At 37.8% G+C, this 21,727-nt stretch overlaps 1 long non-coding RNA gene across 1 annotated transcript in view; it reads right to left on the reverse strand.

The window, feature by feature from the left end:
• LOC103103388 (uncharacterized) overlaps positions 1 to 21,727 on the reverse strand; it is a 58,208-nt gene that overhangs the window by 31,639 nt on the left and 4,842 nt on the right. Inside the window, exon 2 of the long non-coding RNA XR_472170.2 lies at positions 8,597 to 8,771. This is a non-coding gene — a long non-coding RNA (uncharacterized LOC103103388). The remainder of the gene's footprint in view (positions 1 to 8,596; positions 8,772 to 21,727) is intronic.

A 21,727-nucleotide genomic window follows, 5' to 3' on the forward strand; every position in this document is an offset into this window, starting at 1 on the left:
AAGGTGAAGGGACTTCCTTTAAGTCAGCCATTCATGCCCACAAGGTGCACCTAGTGCCAGCTTCTCCTTCTCTTGCTGTCAAAATGGAAAACTACAGTTACTGCATTTTCATTGAGGAAGAAGTTGTTGGTTTTTTTAATCACTTTCAGCTCCTGGCATTTACCACACTGCCAAGAAATAATGAATGCTTAGAGAAAATAAACAGCAGATTCACAGCCTTTAAAGAGGTGAGACTTTGGGGAGAAAACTTATACACACACAACAAAGGAAACTCAGACAATTCTGCACAACTCTCTGGTGAATTTCATCCAATTCTAGAATTTTTAACTAAGGTAAAGCAAGCCCATTCTGAAGATGGAGAAATTGATGCATGACTGGGATCTTATCAGGGTTACTGAGTCAGAGTCAAGGCTAAAAGCATCCTGGGGTTCTGAACCTCAGTTTCATCCTTTCAGTGTCCTCCCACATGACTCTTATCAAGCTTAGTCCACTGCATTCTTTTGATGGCCAGAAGTTGATGGGATATGTGAGAAAATTATTTATTCCTGATCTTTGTGCAAAGAGGAGAGAGACTGAAGTGTTAAGAAGTCCAAATGAGATTTCACCTTAGAGATGGGCAGGACGGGGACCAACAATCAGTGTGTTCCCCTCTCCAGTAATTGCTTCATTCAGAAGAATCCATTTAAAATCTGTGCCTGGTCTTTTTTTCCTTGATGAACAATTTCAGACTTTGTGCAAAAGCTTTTGTTTGTTGGGAAGAGAGAGGGAGAGAGTGCATTTGTGAAGGTATTTTAATTTTCATATTTAATGGAACAGATTGAATGGCTGGTTCTTCTCACTTGATTTTTCAACTTTGAAAACCTTCATGGCCATTTCATATTCTGTTGTGGCTTCCTTTGAGGACTGAGTAGAGTTCCTGAATTATTCTGGAGAAGTAACGACTGATCAGTCATTCCTGGTGCCAATGTGTGCTTATTACTTCTGTAATCAACCAATTGTCAATCTCAAAATTGGAAAGTCTGTGTTTTTCATCCATTCTATCAGGCACTGAATTGTATGTAATTCTTCAATTCCTTCATTGTGCAGCTGAGACCACATTCTTATGCATTTTTGAGAGACTAAAACTACCTGTTTTGGTGGTTGTTGTGAAGAGAGGGCATTTTTCTTCAATATAAAGTCTCAGAGAATGTTAACCATGGAAACAACATTACCTACCATAGAGTTATAGATTTAGAGCTAAAGGTCATCTAATATAACTTCCTTTTTTTACAGATGAGGAAACTGAGGCCCATAGCTGTTAATGAACTTGTTCAAGGTCACACAACTAGTGGCAGAAGTATAATCTAAAGCCTGGGCTTCTGACTCTAAAACCAATGATCTTTATAAGCAGCCTATTCCAAATATCTCATTGTAGAGATGAGAAAACTGAGGCCCAAAGACTCACTCAGGGCCACACAGCTGAAAAAAAAAGAAGCAGAGTGAAGATTATACACCTTTCATTTCACAGAGACCGAAACGCTGAGCCCAAGGTCACAACAGCTCGTACAAGGTAAAAGAATGAATCAAGAGCTCTAGCCACTTAACTCCAAACCCCAAGCACTTTACATCATGCTATGAAGCTGCCACATTAATCAAATACTGCCCTTTTTTAAAATAGGTCACGCTTGCAAAGTTCTTTATAGAAATCATTTAATTAAATCCTTACAACACAACTATGAGAAAATAAGACAAAAGTTTGTTTTCCATATTTTAGAGATGAAGAAATGTGGGCTCAGAGTGGGGAGATGACTCATTTAAGGTCCCTCTGCTACAATATGAGAGAACCCAAGTTTCAAACCAAGGACTTGAGACATTGAGTTCAAAACTCATTCCTCCTCTATATCCCACTGTTATGTAAAAGAAAGAACATAAATCAGCCCCAGAGTGATCCAATTTCCCCTGCAGATTCCAATTCCCCCTCTCTGTTCTATGTACACAGTTGTGTGCAGGTTGTCACCTGTGAAGATTGGATTTAATTAGCCAATCTATTCATAAAAATGGTCATTTTGGCACCCAAGAGTATGGATAACCCCTGGTATTAATAACTATATATATATATATATATATATATATATATATATATATATAGCTTCTAAAGTATGTACAGCCTGCTCTACCTGCCAGGCCTTTAATCAACACACCTTTCGTGGAAAAGTCTTTGGTAGACATCCTCTCGCTTACACACTGTTTCAACATTTACAAATCAATTTTATCTCTATTCCAAAAGCTGGACAGTATAAATTTTGTCTGGTCCTAGACGATCAGCTGACCAGGTGGACTGAAGCATTCCCTACTGCTCAGGGTATATCTGCTTTTGATGCCAAAGTCCTTTTAAAAGAAATTATTCCCTGTTTTGGTCTACCAGCACATATTGACTGGGATAGAGGAACTCATTTTACTGATTCAGTCTTATCACAGATTTATTCATGTTGTGGGATAACTCCTAAATTTCAAACACAATATCATCCCCAGAGCTCCAGCCAAGTTGAATGAATGAATAAGGAATTTAAAACTATGATTGGAAAATTGTGCATGGAGACTCATTTGAAATGGCCTGAAATTCTCCCTCTGGCCCTATTTTATCTCAGAAGCAGACCCAGAGGTGATTTAAATATCTCACCATTTGAAATGCTATGTGGACATCCACCTATTCAGGCACAACCATTTACCCCTGCCTATACCTCATTGTTAGGATGGGATACAACCATTGCTACATATATCAGACAATTACAAACAAAATTGTGAGAACTCCATGACTCTGGAGCTGCTGTTCAAGCAGGCCCCATAGATTTCTCACTTCATGATTTAAACCTTGGTGGTAGTGTATATATAAAGAATTTCCAACATACTGAGTCGACTGAACCTGCTTATGATGGACCATTCCGAGTCCTATTAACTACACCAACAGCTATTAAAATTGGGGAGAGGGACTTATGGATTAATTTCAGTCATGTAAATCAAATACCCTCTGTTGATAATGAATAATTGACTACATTGATAGTATTTAACTATTGATTTTGATAAGACTTCCCTATTGGTGGATTTGTACTATTTTACTGTAATTTATTTATGCCATGCATTATTTTATTTTTTTATTTTTCCCCTCTTTTTCTTTCATCTTTTTTTTTGCATTTGAAGCACATGTAATTGGAATAGATTTTCTTTTAACTATTTTTGATTTTTGCAATAAGCAAAGATATCCATTTGCTTAGCATATAAATGCATACCCAAAAGCTTTAGACTATGGAAACCTGCCATTTATTGATAAATGTCATGGGACTGTGATTTATAATTGTGTCTGATTCTAGGAAATGGGATAAAAAAAGGAGCACATATTTTATCTACATAGTACCATAGAAGCACAGATTTAACCTGAAAAGTGCCAAAAGAGCACACAGATCAAAAGGAAACCAATCCATGGGGGATTGATGAACTTCTACACCAATATGAAATGACCTGAACCTAGTGTGAGACTCAATGTTGCGGCACGTGTCATATGTTAAGAAGCAGGACTCCTTGAACCACACTCCTTGAAAAATACATTCTATGAAAGTACCTAATAATTGGGTAGTCTGGCTCCCCTATCCCTGAGAAATGATGAAATATCAGACCAGGAAATGATATGTCCGTTTTTACACAATTTTTTTTCTCTCTTAAGATATATCAACTTCCCATAGTCCTGAATTAAAATGGGTAAATACAATATTACTGCAATTTTTCTCCTTCAGACTTGTGAGATAAAAATAAATTTAATTGGACCCTAATAAAAAGGGCCTGTTATGAATTTATTCTTGTTTGTTCAGAAATTTTATATACATAATTTTTGATATTTTGATTTTGATTTTGACTTTTTTATTGCTCTCAAAAGCTTAATTTTTTCCTCTATTTTTCTTTTATGTTTTTGGTTTTTTCTTTTGATAATTGACTTATACACCCATAACTCAACCACTTTGAGTTGATCCGGGTGTTGGTGAACACCCTCTTCAGGGGGGATTGTGTTGCATTTTTATAAAAAGAAATTCAAGATTTAAAATTTTGTTTGAGAAGAATTTCAAGAAAAGAAGTTTCCTAACTCCTTGAACCCAGAGAATGAACTCTTTGAAGAAAGATGCTTGCAGAAAACTACACTGAATCAAGAAGATCCAGAATGAACTTTTGGGTATAATCAATTAAACAGAAGGAGATTGAACATTTATTGTAAATGTACACTTTTGTGCCAAAGGGGACTTCCCCCTAATTTGGCCTTTTGTCAATGCTCCTAGCAAAACATTGGTGTTGCTTTCTCTCTTTTCTATTTCCTTCTTATCTCTAACTATTGTAATTTCCTCTTAGAAAACAAAAATATTATATACATTTGTAGTTAGATGTTTTTAGGGGTACAAGTTAATTACTTTAAATGATCACTGTGGAGACTAGTCTCCCAATGATCATCGGAGGGATTATGAAGATTGAATTTGGCTCTCCTCTAATTGTAAAAATGAAGGTACTTAGTTCTTCCTTTATTTGTGAAGATTAAATTGTAATCCTCTGTCTATTTTTATTTAATCCCCAAAGTGTAAACGCAGTATTTAAAGTAGATCTATCCATTTTAACCACAAAAAGGTATGAACTAACTACAAAAAGGTGTGAAATAACCACAAAAAATTGTGAACACCTATTTCATACATTGAAATGGAAGTGGAAGGTCTGTTACCCACGTGTGAAAGAGTGGGCAGTCCTGGAGAGTAGTGTTGGCTGTGATTGGTAGACATAAAATTTAGGGGAGGTGACACAAGAGAAAAAAGGTCCTTAAATAGTGGAAACAGAGACACACAGGGGATGATCAATCAGTCATTCACTTGAGCTCAGAGTTGAAGATCATCAGTCAATTGGAGTTGGCCTGGATGAATCAGTCACTTGAAGTTGGACTGGAAGACAGACTCTTGGATGGAGTAAAGAGAGACTCTCAGACTTGGAGTGAAAGAGACAGGCAGACACTCAGACTTGGAGTGAAGACACTTGGCTGTGGAACTGGACCCCTGGAAGAGTTCATGCAGGAGACCTCAAACTGCTTTCTTTTTAGATAGTCACCATGGTGAGTGTATAGTCTCACTTCCTTCCTTGCCCTTTCTGGAGTTGTGAACCTCTGAGAAAGGCCCATTGACTTGAGACTCCTTTCTCCTGACTGGTGCCTTAGAATTTCTAACTGGTTCAGAGGAAACCAGAGGGCGCTCTCTCTCTCTCTCTCTCTCTCTCTCTCTCTCTCTCTCTCTCTCTCTCTCTCTCTCTCTCTCTCTCTGTCTGTCTCTCTCTCTCTCTCTCTCTCTGTCTGTCTCTCTCTCTGTCTCTGTCTGTCTGTCTCTCTCCTTTCTTCTGTAAAATAAACTACCATAAATTTCATTTACTTAAGTAATTCATTTTGAGATTTAGAAATTAAATCCCTGGTGACAACAAATTAACTATTAAGTCCAACCATAAATTTAACACAACCAATTATGGGTTGAATCTTTTGAGAATGAAGACTGTTTTGCCTTTTCTTTAGCATGTAGTGAAATATCTAGTATATAGTTGACCTGCACTGGGATCTAGAATTCTCCTCATGGTATCTAGCAGATTACCTGTATGATGAAGAAGCATTTGATTTCACTCAGACTTAGCTTTCACCACTGAAAAATGAAAGGGAGTAAAGACCAGTCAGTAAGTCAGGCAGCACACGTTTATTAATATCTAATAAGTGTTGGGAAGTATACTAAGTGTTGGGGACACAAAGAGAGGACAAAGACAACACCTTCTCTCAAAGACCCTCCAGGCTAATGAGGGAGACATCAAGCAAAGGAATATGTACAGTGTATATACAGGATAAATCTGGGACAGATTAAGCTAGGGAAAGCATTAGGATTAATAGGAGTGGAGACTTGCTATAAATGGTGAGGTTTTAGAATTTTCTCACTTGAAAACAGGCAGTGCTGAGGAGGACTCAGAGGATGAGATATGCATTTCAGTCATGGGAGTCAACTGGAGAAAATACTTGGAATTCCTAGATGGAGGGCTATTCTTGGAAGAGCCAAGAAGCCGGTGGTATTCCATTGAAGAGTGTGTCATGGGGAATAAAGTGTAAGAAGAATGGAAATGAAAGAGAGGGCAAGGTTAGAAAAGGGTCTGAATGTTAGAAAGTTTTATATTTGATTGTGGAGTCAATAGGGAGCCATTGAAATCTCTTTTTTTGGGGGGGAGTGACATTGTTGAATTTATTCTTTAGGAAATTCATTTTGGTTGTTGAATGGATGATGGACTAGAGTGGACAGAGACTTAAGGTGGGTATACTAACCATCAGGTCATTAAAATAGTTGAGGCATGAGGTGATAAGGGCCAAACTAGAATAATGGCAGTATAAGAGGAAAGAGCGGGACATATTCAAGAGATGTTTCAAGTATGAAATCAATAGGCCTTGGCAAGATATTGGATATTGGTGTTGAGAGATAGTAAGGAGAGGGTCAAAGATGATTCCTGAAATTTAAGCATGGGGGATTAGGAGGGTGGTAATACCCTCTATTATAATAGAGAAATTGGGGGGAAATGGGAAAGGTTGAAGGGGAAAGATAAGGATTTTGATTTTGTAAATATTTAGTTTAAGATATCGACTGGACATTCAGTGCTAAAAATATAAAAGGAAGATTGGAGGTCAGAAGAAAGTTTGGTGCAGGATAAGTGGATCTGAAATTCTTGCATAGAAATGGTAATCAAATCCATGGGAACTGATGAAATCACTAAGTAGCACAGAGTGAAAAGGGAAGGAGGTTCAGTGTATAATCCCATGGGAAACCTCTAGTTTAAGAATATGTTCTAGATAAGGATAACAAAGTAGACTGGGAAGAATTAGTCTGTTAGGTAGGAAGAGAATCAGGAGAGAGGGGTCTCTGAAAAACCTGGAGACAAGAAAATATGTAGGAGAGTTGTCAACAGTGTCAAAGGTTGCAGAGAGGTGGAGGAGAATGATGATTAAGAAAAGACTTAGGTTTGGCAACTAAAAGATCATGAGCATTAGAATATTTCGGAAAAGCTTTTGGCAGAATTATGAAGTTGGTAGCTTTGGTGCAAGGGAATGAAACACATGTGAAAGGAAAGAAAATTGGGGATATCTACTGTAGACAGCCTTTTCAAGGAATTTAGCTACAAAGGGAATAAAGATATATGATGAGAGTGCAGATAGAAGGATCAAGCTTGACTGCATGAATGTGTATAGTTGTGTTTTCAGAATAAGGAAGATGCAAGCATGTTTGTACACAGTAGGAAATGAGTCTTTAGAAAGAAAGGGACTGAACATTGGTGAAAGACTGGAAATAAATGAAGGGATAATTTGTTGGAGATGAGATGGTATGGTATCCCTTGAGCAAACAGAGAGATTAACCTTGGTAAGGAATAAGACTACTTCATCATGTGAAAGTGGAGTAAAGATAGCAGCAGAAGGTACCTGAGTAAAAGGAGATGGAGGACACAGTAGGAGAGGGAGCTCAGAGTGAATGATCTTATATTTTCTGTAAAACATAAGGTAAAATTCATAGCTGAGAATGGAAGGGAAGGTAGAGCCATGAGAAGTTAAAGAAGAGATGAAAGGATTTGAAAGTCATTGAGATGAGTAGGATAGTAAATAGAAAAGAAGACATAGAAGTGAGAGCCAGGTTTTGAGGTTGTGTAACAAATATTGGTAACAGATCCAATCTAAAGTATTGTGTGATTTTTCCGTCTTCATTTAGTAGCACATTTATAGGGATAAAGGTAGAAAATGGTGGATATAATTCAAAGTGGAAATGTAGTGGGACACAATTGGTGAAATGTTAATGGGCCTTAAGACTCAAAGGACAGTAAAAAATTCAATCGGCTCCAAGGAGTCAATCTGGGAAATGAAGAAAATATGGCTAGTGCAAAGGAGATAGACTGAGAGAGAACTGAGATTTGAGGGGTTTAAAAATTATGGTATAAAGATTAGGGTTTATTAAGGGAAGGTAGAGGAATACGTTAAAAATAATAGATTATGGTTGGATATGGGGATTTTGAAATTCTTAAATATAGAGGTTTTTCCTTTGTGGGTGAAGGCAACATTGAGGTTATGAGCAACTTTGTGTACAGCTCTACTGGGGTGAAGGAATACCTTTACAGAACTTGTAAATGATACTTCTCTCAATCTCAATGTGCCCAAATCTACAAAATTAACTATTCTCAGTCTGTAACTTTTCCTTGCCTTCTCATTAAACTCTCATGGATTTACTGTTATCAGTCACTGATGCCCTAGTGACATTTCTAAAGTCTTTAGTGGACCCTGCTACCAATGCTGATGGGAACTAGTCTGATCTTCTTCTGTCCCCTCATCTCTCCAAGGGCAACTCTTACTCAAGAGACCCTCAAGATAGGATTCAAAGACTTCTCACCAAGAAGAATCCCCTGAAAAATCCATGGTACCCTCTTTCGTTGACTATGTACATTTTCTGTTCAGTAGGCTCAAAATTACAGTGTAATATTAAGGAGTCAAAAATATATTCAATGCAAGTTACAAAAAGATTATTCTACAATCTATGCTTACTAGAGATCCTTTCTTGAGTCTCTGTAGAGTTCTCATGAGATTGTCCCTACTCATGACTTTCCGCTGAGCTTGGATGCTGGGTGATTTCATTGAGTGCAGAGCAGACATTCTGTGCATCACAATTAGTCATGTTTTCTGAAGCTGCCGCCATTCTCTGATGACCATCTTTCCATATCTATTTTGTTTGAGTAGAGAGGAACATTTTTTAAGCCTTTATTATTTGTCAACCAATATGCTAAGCACTATACACTAATTATCTGATTTGGTCCACACGATAACTCTGTGTGACAGGTGCTATTATACACACTCACATACACAAATGTAGATATAGATAGCTATAGATATAGACAGATTGTTAGAGGTAGAGATATAATATATAGTATAGAATATGTGTTACGTAGAGTAGATCTATAGATACATATTTACAAAGATATGTGTATATATGTTTGTCTATATGTATATAAAAAGAAAGCCAGTCATGAAGTCCAAATTAAGAACCAATAATGTATTCTATTTAAAATAACTATCTGTCTTAAGGCTGTATACACTCCAAAGCTGACTATCTGATCATCAAGAAGTACTTTCTTATGTCAACTCAAAGTCAAAGACCAACTTAAATGTCATTATTTCAGAAAAGCATACATGAACCAGCTAGCATTTTTCCTCATAATAAATAAATAATATAATATATTATATATACATATATCTATAAAGATTTCTTTATAAATATAAATAAATGGCTGAATAAGTAAATAAATGAATGAAAGGTGGGAGATAGTCCCAGAGATATAGTCCTCCTTATTCTGGAAGGCAGAAATTGCCCTTCAGCTTTGCCTTCTGGATTCCAAACACTAAATCATTTGGTGCTTCCTCATGTGACCTTTTTCCCCACTACAATGGGATCTAATAACATTTCTTATTGCTCATGTCCTGTGCTCTTTGATCTTTTGGCTTCTCAGTTAAAAGTCTAACAACCTAAACTGGACCCTGTATTGAGAATGAGTATGATCTCTGTTCAGCATTTTAGGAAAGTCACTTCCCAGCTTAGATTCAAACATAGGAAGCACTTGCCTCCCTCTCAGTGGTAACCAGGACCTACCTATATGCACACTATGGTATTTTACTAGATTCCTCCCTTCCCGGAAAGTAAACCAGCAGGATGAGTGTACAGAGTGTCTTCCTAGAGTGCATTACCTATATTTCTTATGATTATCTTCATACGTTCTCATGATTTACACCTCTGAGGAAAATTCTTGTTGAACAGTAATATTCTTATATGAAACCTTTTTTATAATTCTTTCCAGATTGCATGTCAATATAATGTTTTGATGTTTGTTTTCTGAAATTTTATAATTGATTTTCCTTTCTCCCTCCCACCCCTCCCCATACCCCAAGAGGGAAGATGGTATAGGTGTGGATTGTCCATATGTTGTCCAGTAGAGCATATTTCCATGTTTGACATGTTGTGGACAGGGGAACATACTGCTTATAAGGATAAGGATTCATGGAGAATACTAAAGATGGCATAACTACATTGGCCAAAAAAGAACTGTCAGCTCTTAAGGCTGTATTCAGATAGTCAAATAGTCCAACAACTGTCTATTAAAGGCAGTTTTGCCAGATTCTGTCCGAAGCACTGGGGCTAATGAGCAAAATAAGACTCTCCTCCCTAGGAATTTGTGTTCTAATTGAAGAAATGGCACAGAACATATGATGAGAGTAGGTGGGAGATAATCCCAGAGATAAGACACTAGACCCTGAGAAGACCATAAAGGGCATCTTGCTGATGGAAGGTTAACTGAGTCTTGAAGGAAGTCATGGAAAATTGGAGGTGAAGGTGAGAGGGCAGATCATTCCAGAAAAGGGGGATAAAATCATGGAGACAGGAGATGGATCTAGATGCTCAGGAAATGCGATCAGAGGTGTTTGTGGGAGACCTCAAGAAAGCAACGATTCAAGTGAAGTTCATTGACAAACTGTGAATCATGCAAGGGAAGTCAGAGCAAATATCTAAAATGCTTTAGTTTAAAAAAGGAAAGAGGATCTCAGTTTTCCATGAAAGCCTCCCTGAATCCTTCTCATCAGAAGTGCCCTTGCCTTTCTCTTTCTCTTAGGAAACTTAGTTTCCATCTAAGATGCATTAGAACAAAGCTTTGGTTTTGGAGTTTGAAATATGGACTGGACCTGTGACCTCATTAGTATATGTGATTCCCAGGTGGAGAAACCTCCTTTACCAAAGTAGGTTGGCATCTTCCCTCCATCTTTCGCCTTAGAGAATTCACTAGATCCAGAAAGAGTTAAATGAGTTGTCTAGAACCCCACAACAAGAATGTCTCAGAAGAGGGAATTGAACTTAGGTCTTCCTGGTTTTGAGGCATTTCTCTTTCCATGACACTGCACTGTGTCTGCTGAATTGTGCCACAACTACCTGTGTATATTTGGGCAAATTGACTAAACTCTATAGCTTTCATTTTTTCTCTTATGTAAAAAGGAAAGGGTTGGACAAGATGACTTCTAAAGTGTTTTCAGTTCTAGATCTCCTCCTATGATTTTCTGAAACTTGGACCCTTCTAAGAAACTGAAACAAAGAAGCAACAGCTTCCTTCCCTTCTAAGGAAAAATCCTGGGGAGAACAAACTAAAGATGTAATGATTCGATTCAAGTCAATTCTCCCTGGCATTTTGCTTTGTTCTGGGTATACAAAGGGGACATGCAAAGCAGTTCCTGCCCTCTAGGTGTTTATATTCTATATCATTCTATTGAATATATCTCATGAAATATGTTATATTCCATAAGAGAATAGATTAGATAAATAGATATCACTATTGTTGTCAATATCCATCAATGTATTTCTCATATATATTCATATATGTGTGTGAGAGAAATAGGTGCTTTCTATGTCTTTATTAAATGAAATTGATCCCAATAATAAGACAATAAGACCTTCATCCTTCCCTCTGTCCAAGCCACCTCCAAACTCCTTCCTCCAGCTAATATGGTTATCAGAAGTATTTTGGGTCTGCCAAGTTTCTCTCTAGCCTGCCCTCTCATCCGACACCAATAAAGACTGGCCCTCCATGCTATTCCACTGCATAAGCAATTCCAGATTGGCTATAAAGGCAGAACACATTCTCCAGATGTCCTATTCCTGTGGAAGCCAGGACATATTGTTCAGAAAATCAATCACTAAATTTCATAAACCAGGACAAACTGCTGGTGAAACTGGAGCCAAACAATGACCCAGCACTGATGGGGCTGATTGTGTCCATGGACACATCCAGACCCCACATAAGAGGAGGCATGGAACCGGAGTGGAAGGAACTCGAGGCTGATCCATTTGCAAACCCTTACTACTGGGACTTAAGCCATATAGTCATATTGACAAGTCAGAATGAGAGAACACTTACAATCAATATAGAAAACATACTACAAAGCCAAAATTCATTGCTAATAAAGTGAAGGACGTGAATGAGGAGAAAATCTACAATATACAATGAGTCTATATTACATAGTAATGCAGCAGAAACACAAATTCTCAGAAAACCTGAGAAATTATTTCTGGAAACAGGAGTTGAAGGCCTGTTTAAAGAATTTGTAATTTATTAACATGTTGGTTTGGAAAAATACCTGCTAATTTCCTTTTTTTCTTATGAAAGATCTCCTAAGTATTTTTCCAATTTTTCACCAATGGTGGCAACTTATCAGCATTACTGAGATATCCCAAACAAGAGTGCTCAGATGAAGTAATTTTGTGTACCTCACTCCAAATTTGGGCACAGGGACACATATAACCAGAACCCAAAACAAACAAGAATGAATAGAGGTCCCTTCAGAAAAAAAAAAAGGCAAAAGCAAAGAAATAAATGAATAAACGTCACCCATTTTTGCAAGAAGATTTGCACATTAAATGTGTAAATGTGTTTGAATTTTTTTATTCAACATTTTAAACTATTTTATGAGAAGTCTAGAGGGATAATGTCTCACCTCAGAACAGAGATGTACATTCTACCCACTGGCTAATTTCAGTAATCTGTAAACTAGTACATTGGGCCCCTGTTGGAGCTTCTGCCATCTAACTAATGGGTTGTTTGCTCTTCGAGGTCTGCCAAAAACTTGTTAGACTTGAATCAGAGTAAACATGGGAAGAATTCTCCGTTCTGCCAGACTCAAAGCCTGTTCAGAGATGCCCTAGAGATCAACATTTAAAGGAAGAAACAAGCCACCAGGTTGGAAACAGAAATGTCAACAGAGGTACAATTCATTCAGCTGTGGCACATTGACAATAAGTCCTGGACAAGTATCAAGAAAGTCTATATTCACTTCACTTAAAAATTATTCACTATCTTCTATGGGTACCACAGGCACTATGCTGGGGATTGGGGATACAAATAAGAAAAAGAAAGACAATCTCTGAGCTCATGGAACTTACAATCTCATGGGGGAAGACCATACATGCAAAAGGAACCTGAAAAGGAGTAGTGGACAACAAAGGCTATGATGGTCTATGAGGTGAAAACCAAGCAGGGCATTTCATTAAAAAGGAAGAATTATCTACAAAATTCTGAGATTTCTACAAAAGAGTTCATTGGTCCAACCTCAAGCCTTGAAATCAAAGGGGAGAGGCAACTGAGAAAGTTTAGAAGGTGCTGAGTATCAAATACTGATCTACATTAGATCTTTCCTGATAGTGCCTTCTCAGGTGATGAAAAAACCCTTTCATAGGACGAAAGGAAAAGACAGTTTCAAGTGACAAATACAAAAGAGTTTCCAGAGACATCAGCTTTTGAGATGGCTCATTATGAATGGGAAAAAAGGCAACCTCCAGCATCTAAGAATGACCTGGAACCCATGACACCTTACCATATATCAAATCACAGTCCCTCAAAGCCTTTTTTCCTAGAATTTCATAGAATAACACAACAGACAATCCACCTAGGCAACAAAGTGATTCATTGGATTAAGTACTGGGCCAGGAGTCTGGAATATTTTCCCACAGTTAGGAAAAATTGAGTTCAAATCTTGCTTCAGGTAAGTACTGGCTATATGATTATGGAAAAGATACTTAAACTCTGCCTAGGTTTTCTCAGTTGTAAAATGGAAGTTTCCATAGCACTATCCTCCCAGGGTTATTGCCAGGATAAAACAATATCATGTTTGTAAAGGTTTTTGCAATGGTTGACACTTAATTAACATCTTTCTCTCCCTCTGATCTCTTAAATATCATTCCTCTTTCCAACTCTCCCATCTGACAAATTTCCCAGATGATCTGGGAATCAAATAGGAGGACCATACAGTACATGTTATTTCTTTCAATGAATCAGGATTTCTTTTGGCTTTTAAGATTAGGAAATAACAATTAAACAGCATCAATTCCCTCATATGTAAAATAATCCCTTCAGGACCTTCTTTATGAGTTTATTGGAAAGCTCAAATACGAATGACACCTGCAAAACACAATATTGCAAACTTAAAGCCCTTCCTGAATGCCACTTATTATTAATGAGATGGGCTTATTTTCTAGCAGGCTCCTCTCACGTTTCTAAAATATTGAAATGTTTTTGCAGAGTCCCAACATCCAAAGGAGACTGCCAAATCTCCAAATATCTAATAATTGGTGCTATTTACATTGCTTAGAAGTTTGCAAAAAAGCTTCTCAGAGATGGGATCATAGGAACAAAGTGGTCGAGGGCAAGGAGGCACCCCAAACTGATCACCAATGAGAAGAAAGGAAAACCCTAATCCTTCCCCTTCACCAGATGGATAGGAGGCCTTCTACAGAACTCATCTCTTTTAGCATGCCAAACCAGGCCATTGTCATAAAGCAAACAAACAGAACCCATGCTATGATTGGATTGGGAATAATTGAAAACAGTTCAAAATGGGCTACAAACAAGGGAACTTTTAATTCAATTTTATTTAATTTTTAACATAAGACACTAACATATTATGCCAAGTGAGGTCAACAACTTCTCTTTCAAAGGACAGCAGCTTAAAAATTGCCTAGACAAATAGAATCCACTGATAAGCTATGAGAAGCGTGTGGTCAGTACGAATTTCTTGCCCATAGTGAGTTTCTAGTCCCAAACTCAAAAGCCAGCATGCTTGCCTGAGTTTGCCCAGCTTCTCACTAACATGGCAAGGGGATTCAAGCATCTCCCAAGTGGCACAGACTGAGTCCCAGTTAACTCAGGAGAGAAATTGTGCAGAACTGATCATTCAGACACAAAACCATTTCTAAATCTCTTAATGTTTGTAATCCTTCACCTCTTATTTCTGGAGGAAGAGGTGGTCTGATGGAATCTTGGAATTTGAGCTGGATTTTTATTAGATCACTTCTATTTCTCTGCTCTGATTCTCTCTGTCTCTCTCTCTCTGTCTCTCTCTCTGTCTCTCTCTCTCTCTTTCTCTGTCTCTGTCTCTCTGTCTCTCTGTCTCTGTCTCTCTGTCTCTCTCTCTCTCTCTCTTTCTCTGTCTCTGTCTCTCTGTCTCTGTCTCTGTCTCTCTCTGTCTCTCTCTCTCTCTCCCAGTGTATCTTGCTCTCTCTCTTTTTGTGACTATTTATTCCTCTCTGTCTATCTGTCTCTTTTTCTGTATGATTACTTCTCTTTTTCACTATATCTTTCTCTATTTCTGTATTTATTTCTGTCTCTGTCTCTATCAGTTTCTTGGTCTCTCTTTCTCCACTGTGTGTCTCTCATTGTACCTTTCTCACTGTTTCTCTTTGAGTTAGCATTTTGTTTTCTCTGTTTCTATGTGTTTCTCTGTGTGTGTGTGCTGCTCTCTCTCTCTCTCTCTCTCTCTCTCTCTCTCTCTCTCTCTCTCTCTTTCTCTTCTATCTTTCTCTTTGTCTTTCTGTGAGTGTTTATTTTTTTCTATTTCTCGGCAAGTCTGTTTCTCTATCTCTGACCACCCTCCTTGTGCATGTGTGTGTGTGTGTGTGTGTGTGTAATGCCTTCACTAATTACTCTCAATGCCTAGGACGTGCTTTTTTGCACAGTATCCCCTCCTAGGATCCTTCTTTGGGAAGTTTTTAGAACACTTTACAATCACTGAGTCTCAGAATAGCCCTGGAACATAGTAATTACACCCCATTTATAGAGCAGAGTGCTTTCTTCACAATGACAGTGAGAGGTAGGTAGAGATAGCACTTAATGCCATTTAGGACCTGAGGTCCACACAGTGACTTAGCCAAGGTTATATAGCTCAGGAGTGGCAAAGATGCGACTGTTCTCCAGATGTCTTGCCTCCAATCCCAGAGTTCTTTGGTGTAAACAATAGCATCTCATGGATCACTAGATAAATAGATGGAGTTATCACCAATGAATTCATCTTCCTGCCATGCTATAAACCTCATGTCTTATGATAGCAGTTGTGGAATCAACATCTTTTGAATGTATTTGGTTATTTCCCTTTCTTTACCCCTATTTCTCTTGACATGTAGGAATCATTATTGGGTAGTTTAGACATAAAGTTAGGTAAAAACTGAAACAAGGAAAGTATAAATGTTCAAGGTGGGTACTGAGTCATATACAGCTAAACTTTGTCTGCTATAATGTTCTATAACACATATAATATAATATTAATAGAGATTAATTTTTAAAGTCGGTCATATGGTACTGATCTTGGGATTAGAATAGCCAATCTCAAAAGGCTGAAAAACAATCACAGGCTAATCTTCCATAGGCCCTGCCATACAGGACTGGCATAGCTACCTCATATGCTAAACCAAAGAGTTGTGTGAAAAAAATCATTTATTCATTCATTCCTTCAACAACAAATATGACTTGAACACCTGTTTGTGCAAAGATTAAAAGTAATAGATTGGACCCAAGGATGAAATATAGCAGGGGGTAGTAGGAAAAGAAATGGATTTGGAAGTAGAAGATCTGGGTTCAAAAAAAGGTTTTTTCTTCTCTGCATCTCCTCGGCTGTCAGTCAGCAAGCCAATAAACATTTCCTGAATGTCTATATAGGCCAAGAGCTCTGCTAAACATTAGGGATACAAGGAAAAGCTAACCAGAGTTCCTGTCCTAACGGAGCTTACAGTCTAATGGAGAAATTATACATATATGTAGACATTGTGTATGCATGCATTATGTGTGTACATATAGTATATATAGAAACATGATATAGATATAATGAATTGAAGATCATATCCAGGGGAGGGATGTGGGAAGGTTAAGGGTGGCAGGGAAAGACTTCTTGCTTCCATTGAGACTTAAAGGAACCCAGGCAATCCAGGAAGCTAAAGTAAGGAGGGAAAACATTCCAGGCATTGGGGGACTGACAGAGAAAATGCAGAAGCTGCGAATTTGAGTGTTGTGTGCAAAGAACAGCAAGGACCCACTTGTCACTGAATTAGCATTGCACATGTAGGAGGAAAAACTTGAACTGAGCTTTGAATTCGGCTGGAGTGGATAGGATATGGAAAGCTCTAAGGTGTTTGGCTGGAAAGGTCTTCAGAAATGAAGGATTAAGATCAAGGGAGCTTCATTTAATCTTTTTTTGGTGCCACAGACCCTTTGGGGCTCTGGTGAAGCTTACAGACCCCTTCTCAATATGTTTTTTTTTTAATTTTGTTAAATTAAAGGTATAATCTTATAAAGAAAACCTGTTATATCAAATCATATTTCTTTTCTTCATCCAAGTCCATTAGAATGCCTAAAAACCACCAATGTTTCCTCTGATTTGGTTGATTGTGAATATTTCTTCCCATGTTTACACATGACAGCTAAAGTGAAAAACCCCAAACACAGCTCAGTGAACTCTCATCCCCATTCTCTGAAGAACTATAGAATAAAACATTTAGCACTTAAGACCTTCACAATCTAGTTCTTGCCCATCTTTCCAACATTACTACACAAAAATCTCCTTCATCCTTTTTTCGTCGTAGCCAAATTGATCTTCTAATCATCCTCATGCCTTAGGACAGGCTGTGTCCCCTGCCTAGAGTCCAGTCCCTCCTCTTCTCCATCTCTTTAAATTTCTAACATCGAGGCTCAGTTCAAGCTCTTCCTTCTATTTGAGGCATTTCCAGATCCCCTCATTTTAATAGTGCCTCCCCCCAAGAATGATCCTATGTATAGTTTGTATCTATTTATATATGTACATGCTGAACCCCACAATCGAATAAATACTCCACAAAGGGAGCTATGGGGTTTTTCCGGTCTGTATTGCAGATACCGAACTCTCCTGACAAATAGTAAAATTAAGACATGCCTGTTGGTTGGTTAGGAGGATAGTGACAGGTAACAGGTTGTAGTTGACGACTGTCCAAAAATCACTTCTCTTGTCTTGCTCTAAGGTGCTCTCTTAGAAACTTGGAGTGACACTTGTATTAGCTACTTAACAGACTAGTTGTGAGGAAAGGCAAAATTACAAATTACTTTACAAAATTACTTTACAAATTGTAAAGTATTTTTGCAATATAAATTATTTTCTTTCCAAGGCAGGGGAAAACATTTTTGTAAATCACAATAGTCCCCTCTAGCATCACAGGAAAAACATGGTGATGGATATTCATCAGGGATGACTTTGAGCCAGTATAAAAAGATTAAGTTATATTTATTATACTCTGTTTAATAAGGCAGGGACAAATATGATTCTGTTTAGAAAGAATGTCTTAAAATCATTGAAATCAAAATTACATTACCATTCATGGAGTGTCAGTTTCCAGGAAATCTACTCATGTGGAATCTCTCCTTGCTTGTTAAGATATATAAATTAAAATTTTTGTTGTATAGTTGAGACTGAGAGAATAAAAGAGGAATGATAGGCAAATGATAACCAAGAAGATTCACATGAAAGCTAAGGCAATAATTTTCCCCCACTTAATAACTGTAGGCAAGTAATTTTCTCTCTCTGGGTTCCTTTTTCTCATTTAAAAAATAAGAGGGTTGAGTTAGATGACCTTTTTTATGTCCCTCCCATCTCTCAATAGTATGTGCAAGTTTAACTCATCAGATCGACTTTAAAGGTAAAACTGAGAGAGGGAAGTTCATAAATCAGTGATATTTTCAATAAAACTGGCATTTAATGCTCTGAAATTTAATCCAGTAGCAAATTATTTGATCTCTTTTTTAAAAAACTGTTGAATTCACATATGAGAGAAAACAGATGACCATTTCCTTCCCATTCATCACACATCAAAGTTTTGAAGGAAGACTGGGGAACTCTATTAAGCAGATTTGATTGCTAACTAGTGTAAAATTTATGGGGAAAGATGGTGGATAATAAGAACAGGGGATACAGAAGGTTTGTAGCAGGGAATGGAGGAGTTGAAGGGAGAGAGGGAATATGGTTGCCGGTGAGGCAAAAGGAGAGATGCCCCTGCCGAGAGGCTATTTTTGAACAGAATGGGGTGTCTGAGAAATGGGCCACTTATGATAACCTGTGGGGATGTCTTCTCTATGGATTGAAGTCAAAGATGCTTCAGAGCAGGTAAACACAGACTCTCCTGAGGGACAAGCCTTTCCCCAGGCTTTGATCGCCCAGCAGGGGTCCAATAAAGACCGTTTTTAGTTGAATGACTGTCCTGAGGTTCAGCTCCCTCTAAGCCTTCTGAAAAGATAGTCCTCTTATCTGATGGCAATATTCAAATAAGATAAATTTTAATAACCAGTTCAGATTGGAGAGATATCAGGGAAGAGGAAAGAGGGATTTCTCTAGATAAGGTTTGAGTCTCTCTCTCTCAGCGTTGGAGCTGAGGCCAGACCTCACAGGCTGGTGGAGGGTTTCTCTTATTCCGTTCTACACCATGTCTATGCTAGTTTTCTTAATTTCAAAATCTTAGCAGTAGATAGCACGCAACAAGAAAAGTTTTGACCTTCAGAGCTGGTTGGGCCTGTCTCTTCAGGCTGAAGAAAATAGAGACACTTCTATCCAGATATAACGAAGAAATACTCCTCCCACTTCCAAGGCCAGGAAAAAAGTGCTGGTCACAAGACAAACTGCCACTCCCAGTTGCCCCTTCTCCCACCAACTATAGGTCTTGTCAATTTCTTTTCTCTCTAATATTCCCACTGCTGCTTGTTCCAAAACAATGGCAGAAAGTCCAGAACTTGTTTTAGTTTCCTTTCCACACTAGCTAGATAGTCACTGGTAGAAAGTCTCTCCCAGTTAAGGAATTAGTGAGTAAAATGCGAACTCCTTGAAAATGAAATCTCTCTTCTCCCATATTTGTATACAAGAAACTAGCACAATGCCTGAAACACAGTAGATATTGGTTAAATTGTAATACTGAAACTGTGTTTCTAGCATGGAATATGAAGAGTGGGCTGGGGGAGTTCCATTAAAAAGAAAAAAATCAGAGTACCTAGTGGGGGAAGAAAAAGAGAAATCTCTAGCCATAAGAAAGGTTAAATATTCCCCCACCCCAGCAAAAAAAAAAATCAGTTGGACTATGAATCTGGCTTCATGGCCATAGATGTCGGTAAGCAAGAAAGTGATGATTGTGCCTTGCCACCTTTTGAAGAAAAACTATATTCACTAAAATTCCCTAGTAACAATGAAAAGGCACTCAACATGTCTATAATTCTTATTGATTCATCATCTTGGAATTTCATCCAGCTTCCATTTAGTTAATTATTTTGTACCATCTATGTGGGAGAGAAGACATTCATCATTTCAAAGCCAAAAAGAAATTTAAAGTTGACCTTGGACAAGTCATCGACCTCTATGGGAAAATACCTCATTAGTAAACTGGGAACAAAATCATTTTTTCCTCTCAGAAAATCCAAAGCTGAAACAGAACAAATGATCTCAAAATTGAAAAAGACCCCAGAAGGCAAATAGTTCAACCTTTACCTGAAAAAGTTTTCTTTATTAATAGTCAACTATCATTGGAAAATATCTATTATAGCCTAGGTAATATGCTAAGCTCCAGATCTCTGGTATTATCTCCTGAAACCTCTCTAGGGAAAGAAAACCTTCCTCCTCAAGCAGACCATTCCTCTGATAGATAGTGCTAATTATTTTTCTGGAAATTTAGTCCAAATTGGCCTCTTTGCATTTTCCACTTATTTTTCCTGTTTCTGTTTGTTGGGGCCAAAAAAATGATTATGCCTACTTCAATTGGTCAATCAATTAGAAAGCTGTTATTAAATACATAATTGACAGGACATTCTCTGTTACATTGAACCAAAATCAATCTCTATAAATCTGACTCATAGTTCATAAAATCACAGTTTTACAGGTGAAAAATTCTTTACGGTCAAGTAATCCAGCCCCTTCCTTTTCAAAATGAGAAAACAGATCCAGATGGATAGAAGATTGGCCAAGAGCATCCAGATATTAAGCAGCAAAGCTGATATTATAACTGCCCTCTTATTGCAAAATCAGAATTCTCTACTTTGTCTACTATATACCTCTCACAGCTGTTCACAATCCTTTCCAGCATCAGTCTCTAAGATACTATCATAGTCAGGGGAAGAACAACAGAAAATGACATCTAGATTGAGCTAGACACATTGTGGTCTTTGGTGGTGGTGGTGTTGCTACTGTCTGCACAAGTGGAGCTTGAACTAAGGAAAGCATGAACGTATAACTGGTACAGTTTAAAACTTGAAATCATGTAGCTCCCCAGCCAACTCCCCGGGCAAGACTAGTTTAACATAGATGTTCTAAGTCAGTATTCCTCATACAGCAGTCTTGAGTCCTTTATTTTGTTAGTTGTCACTGATTTTTATTAACTTTCCCTAACAAGTCCTCTTTATTTAGGATGGTTCTTCGATGACAATTTTTCTCCTCTTAATACCTACTTATAATCCATTCAGGTCTTTTTTAGCTATCTGGGACAGATATGGAACTACAAAGGGAGAGGATTTGCCAGGATAACTGGCATGGTGGGCCATTCCAAGGATATTGGGAGGAAAATGGAAGACCTCAACTTAAGAATGTTTGTCCCAGCTCAATGATCACTGGCATAGCCTTCTTAATAACGTTTCTAGTACATCTCCTTTCTCAATAATTCTTCAAAGTTTGTTAGTTATCTTGAGCTATTATAGATTGTTTCCTCATTTTTTGCTATCTGCAAAGTAGCACAGAAAAATGTGCCACATCTCAATACCTTTAGCATCCACAAGAATCACAGGCCTTAGAAAAGTGTACACTAGTAGGTCCATAAGGCTAGGT

This window comes from Monodelphis domestica, chromosome 8, assembly GCF_027887165.1.
Source record: "Monodelphis domestica isolate mMonDom1 chromosome 8, mMonDom1.pri, whole genome shotgun sequence".
In the NCBI taxonomy this organism is placed as follows: domain Eukaryota; kingdom Metazoa; phylum Chordata; class Mammalia; order Didelphimorphia; family Didelphidae; genus Monodelphis; species Monodelphis domestica.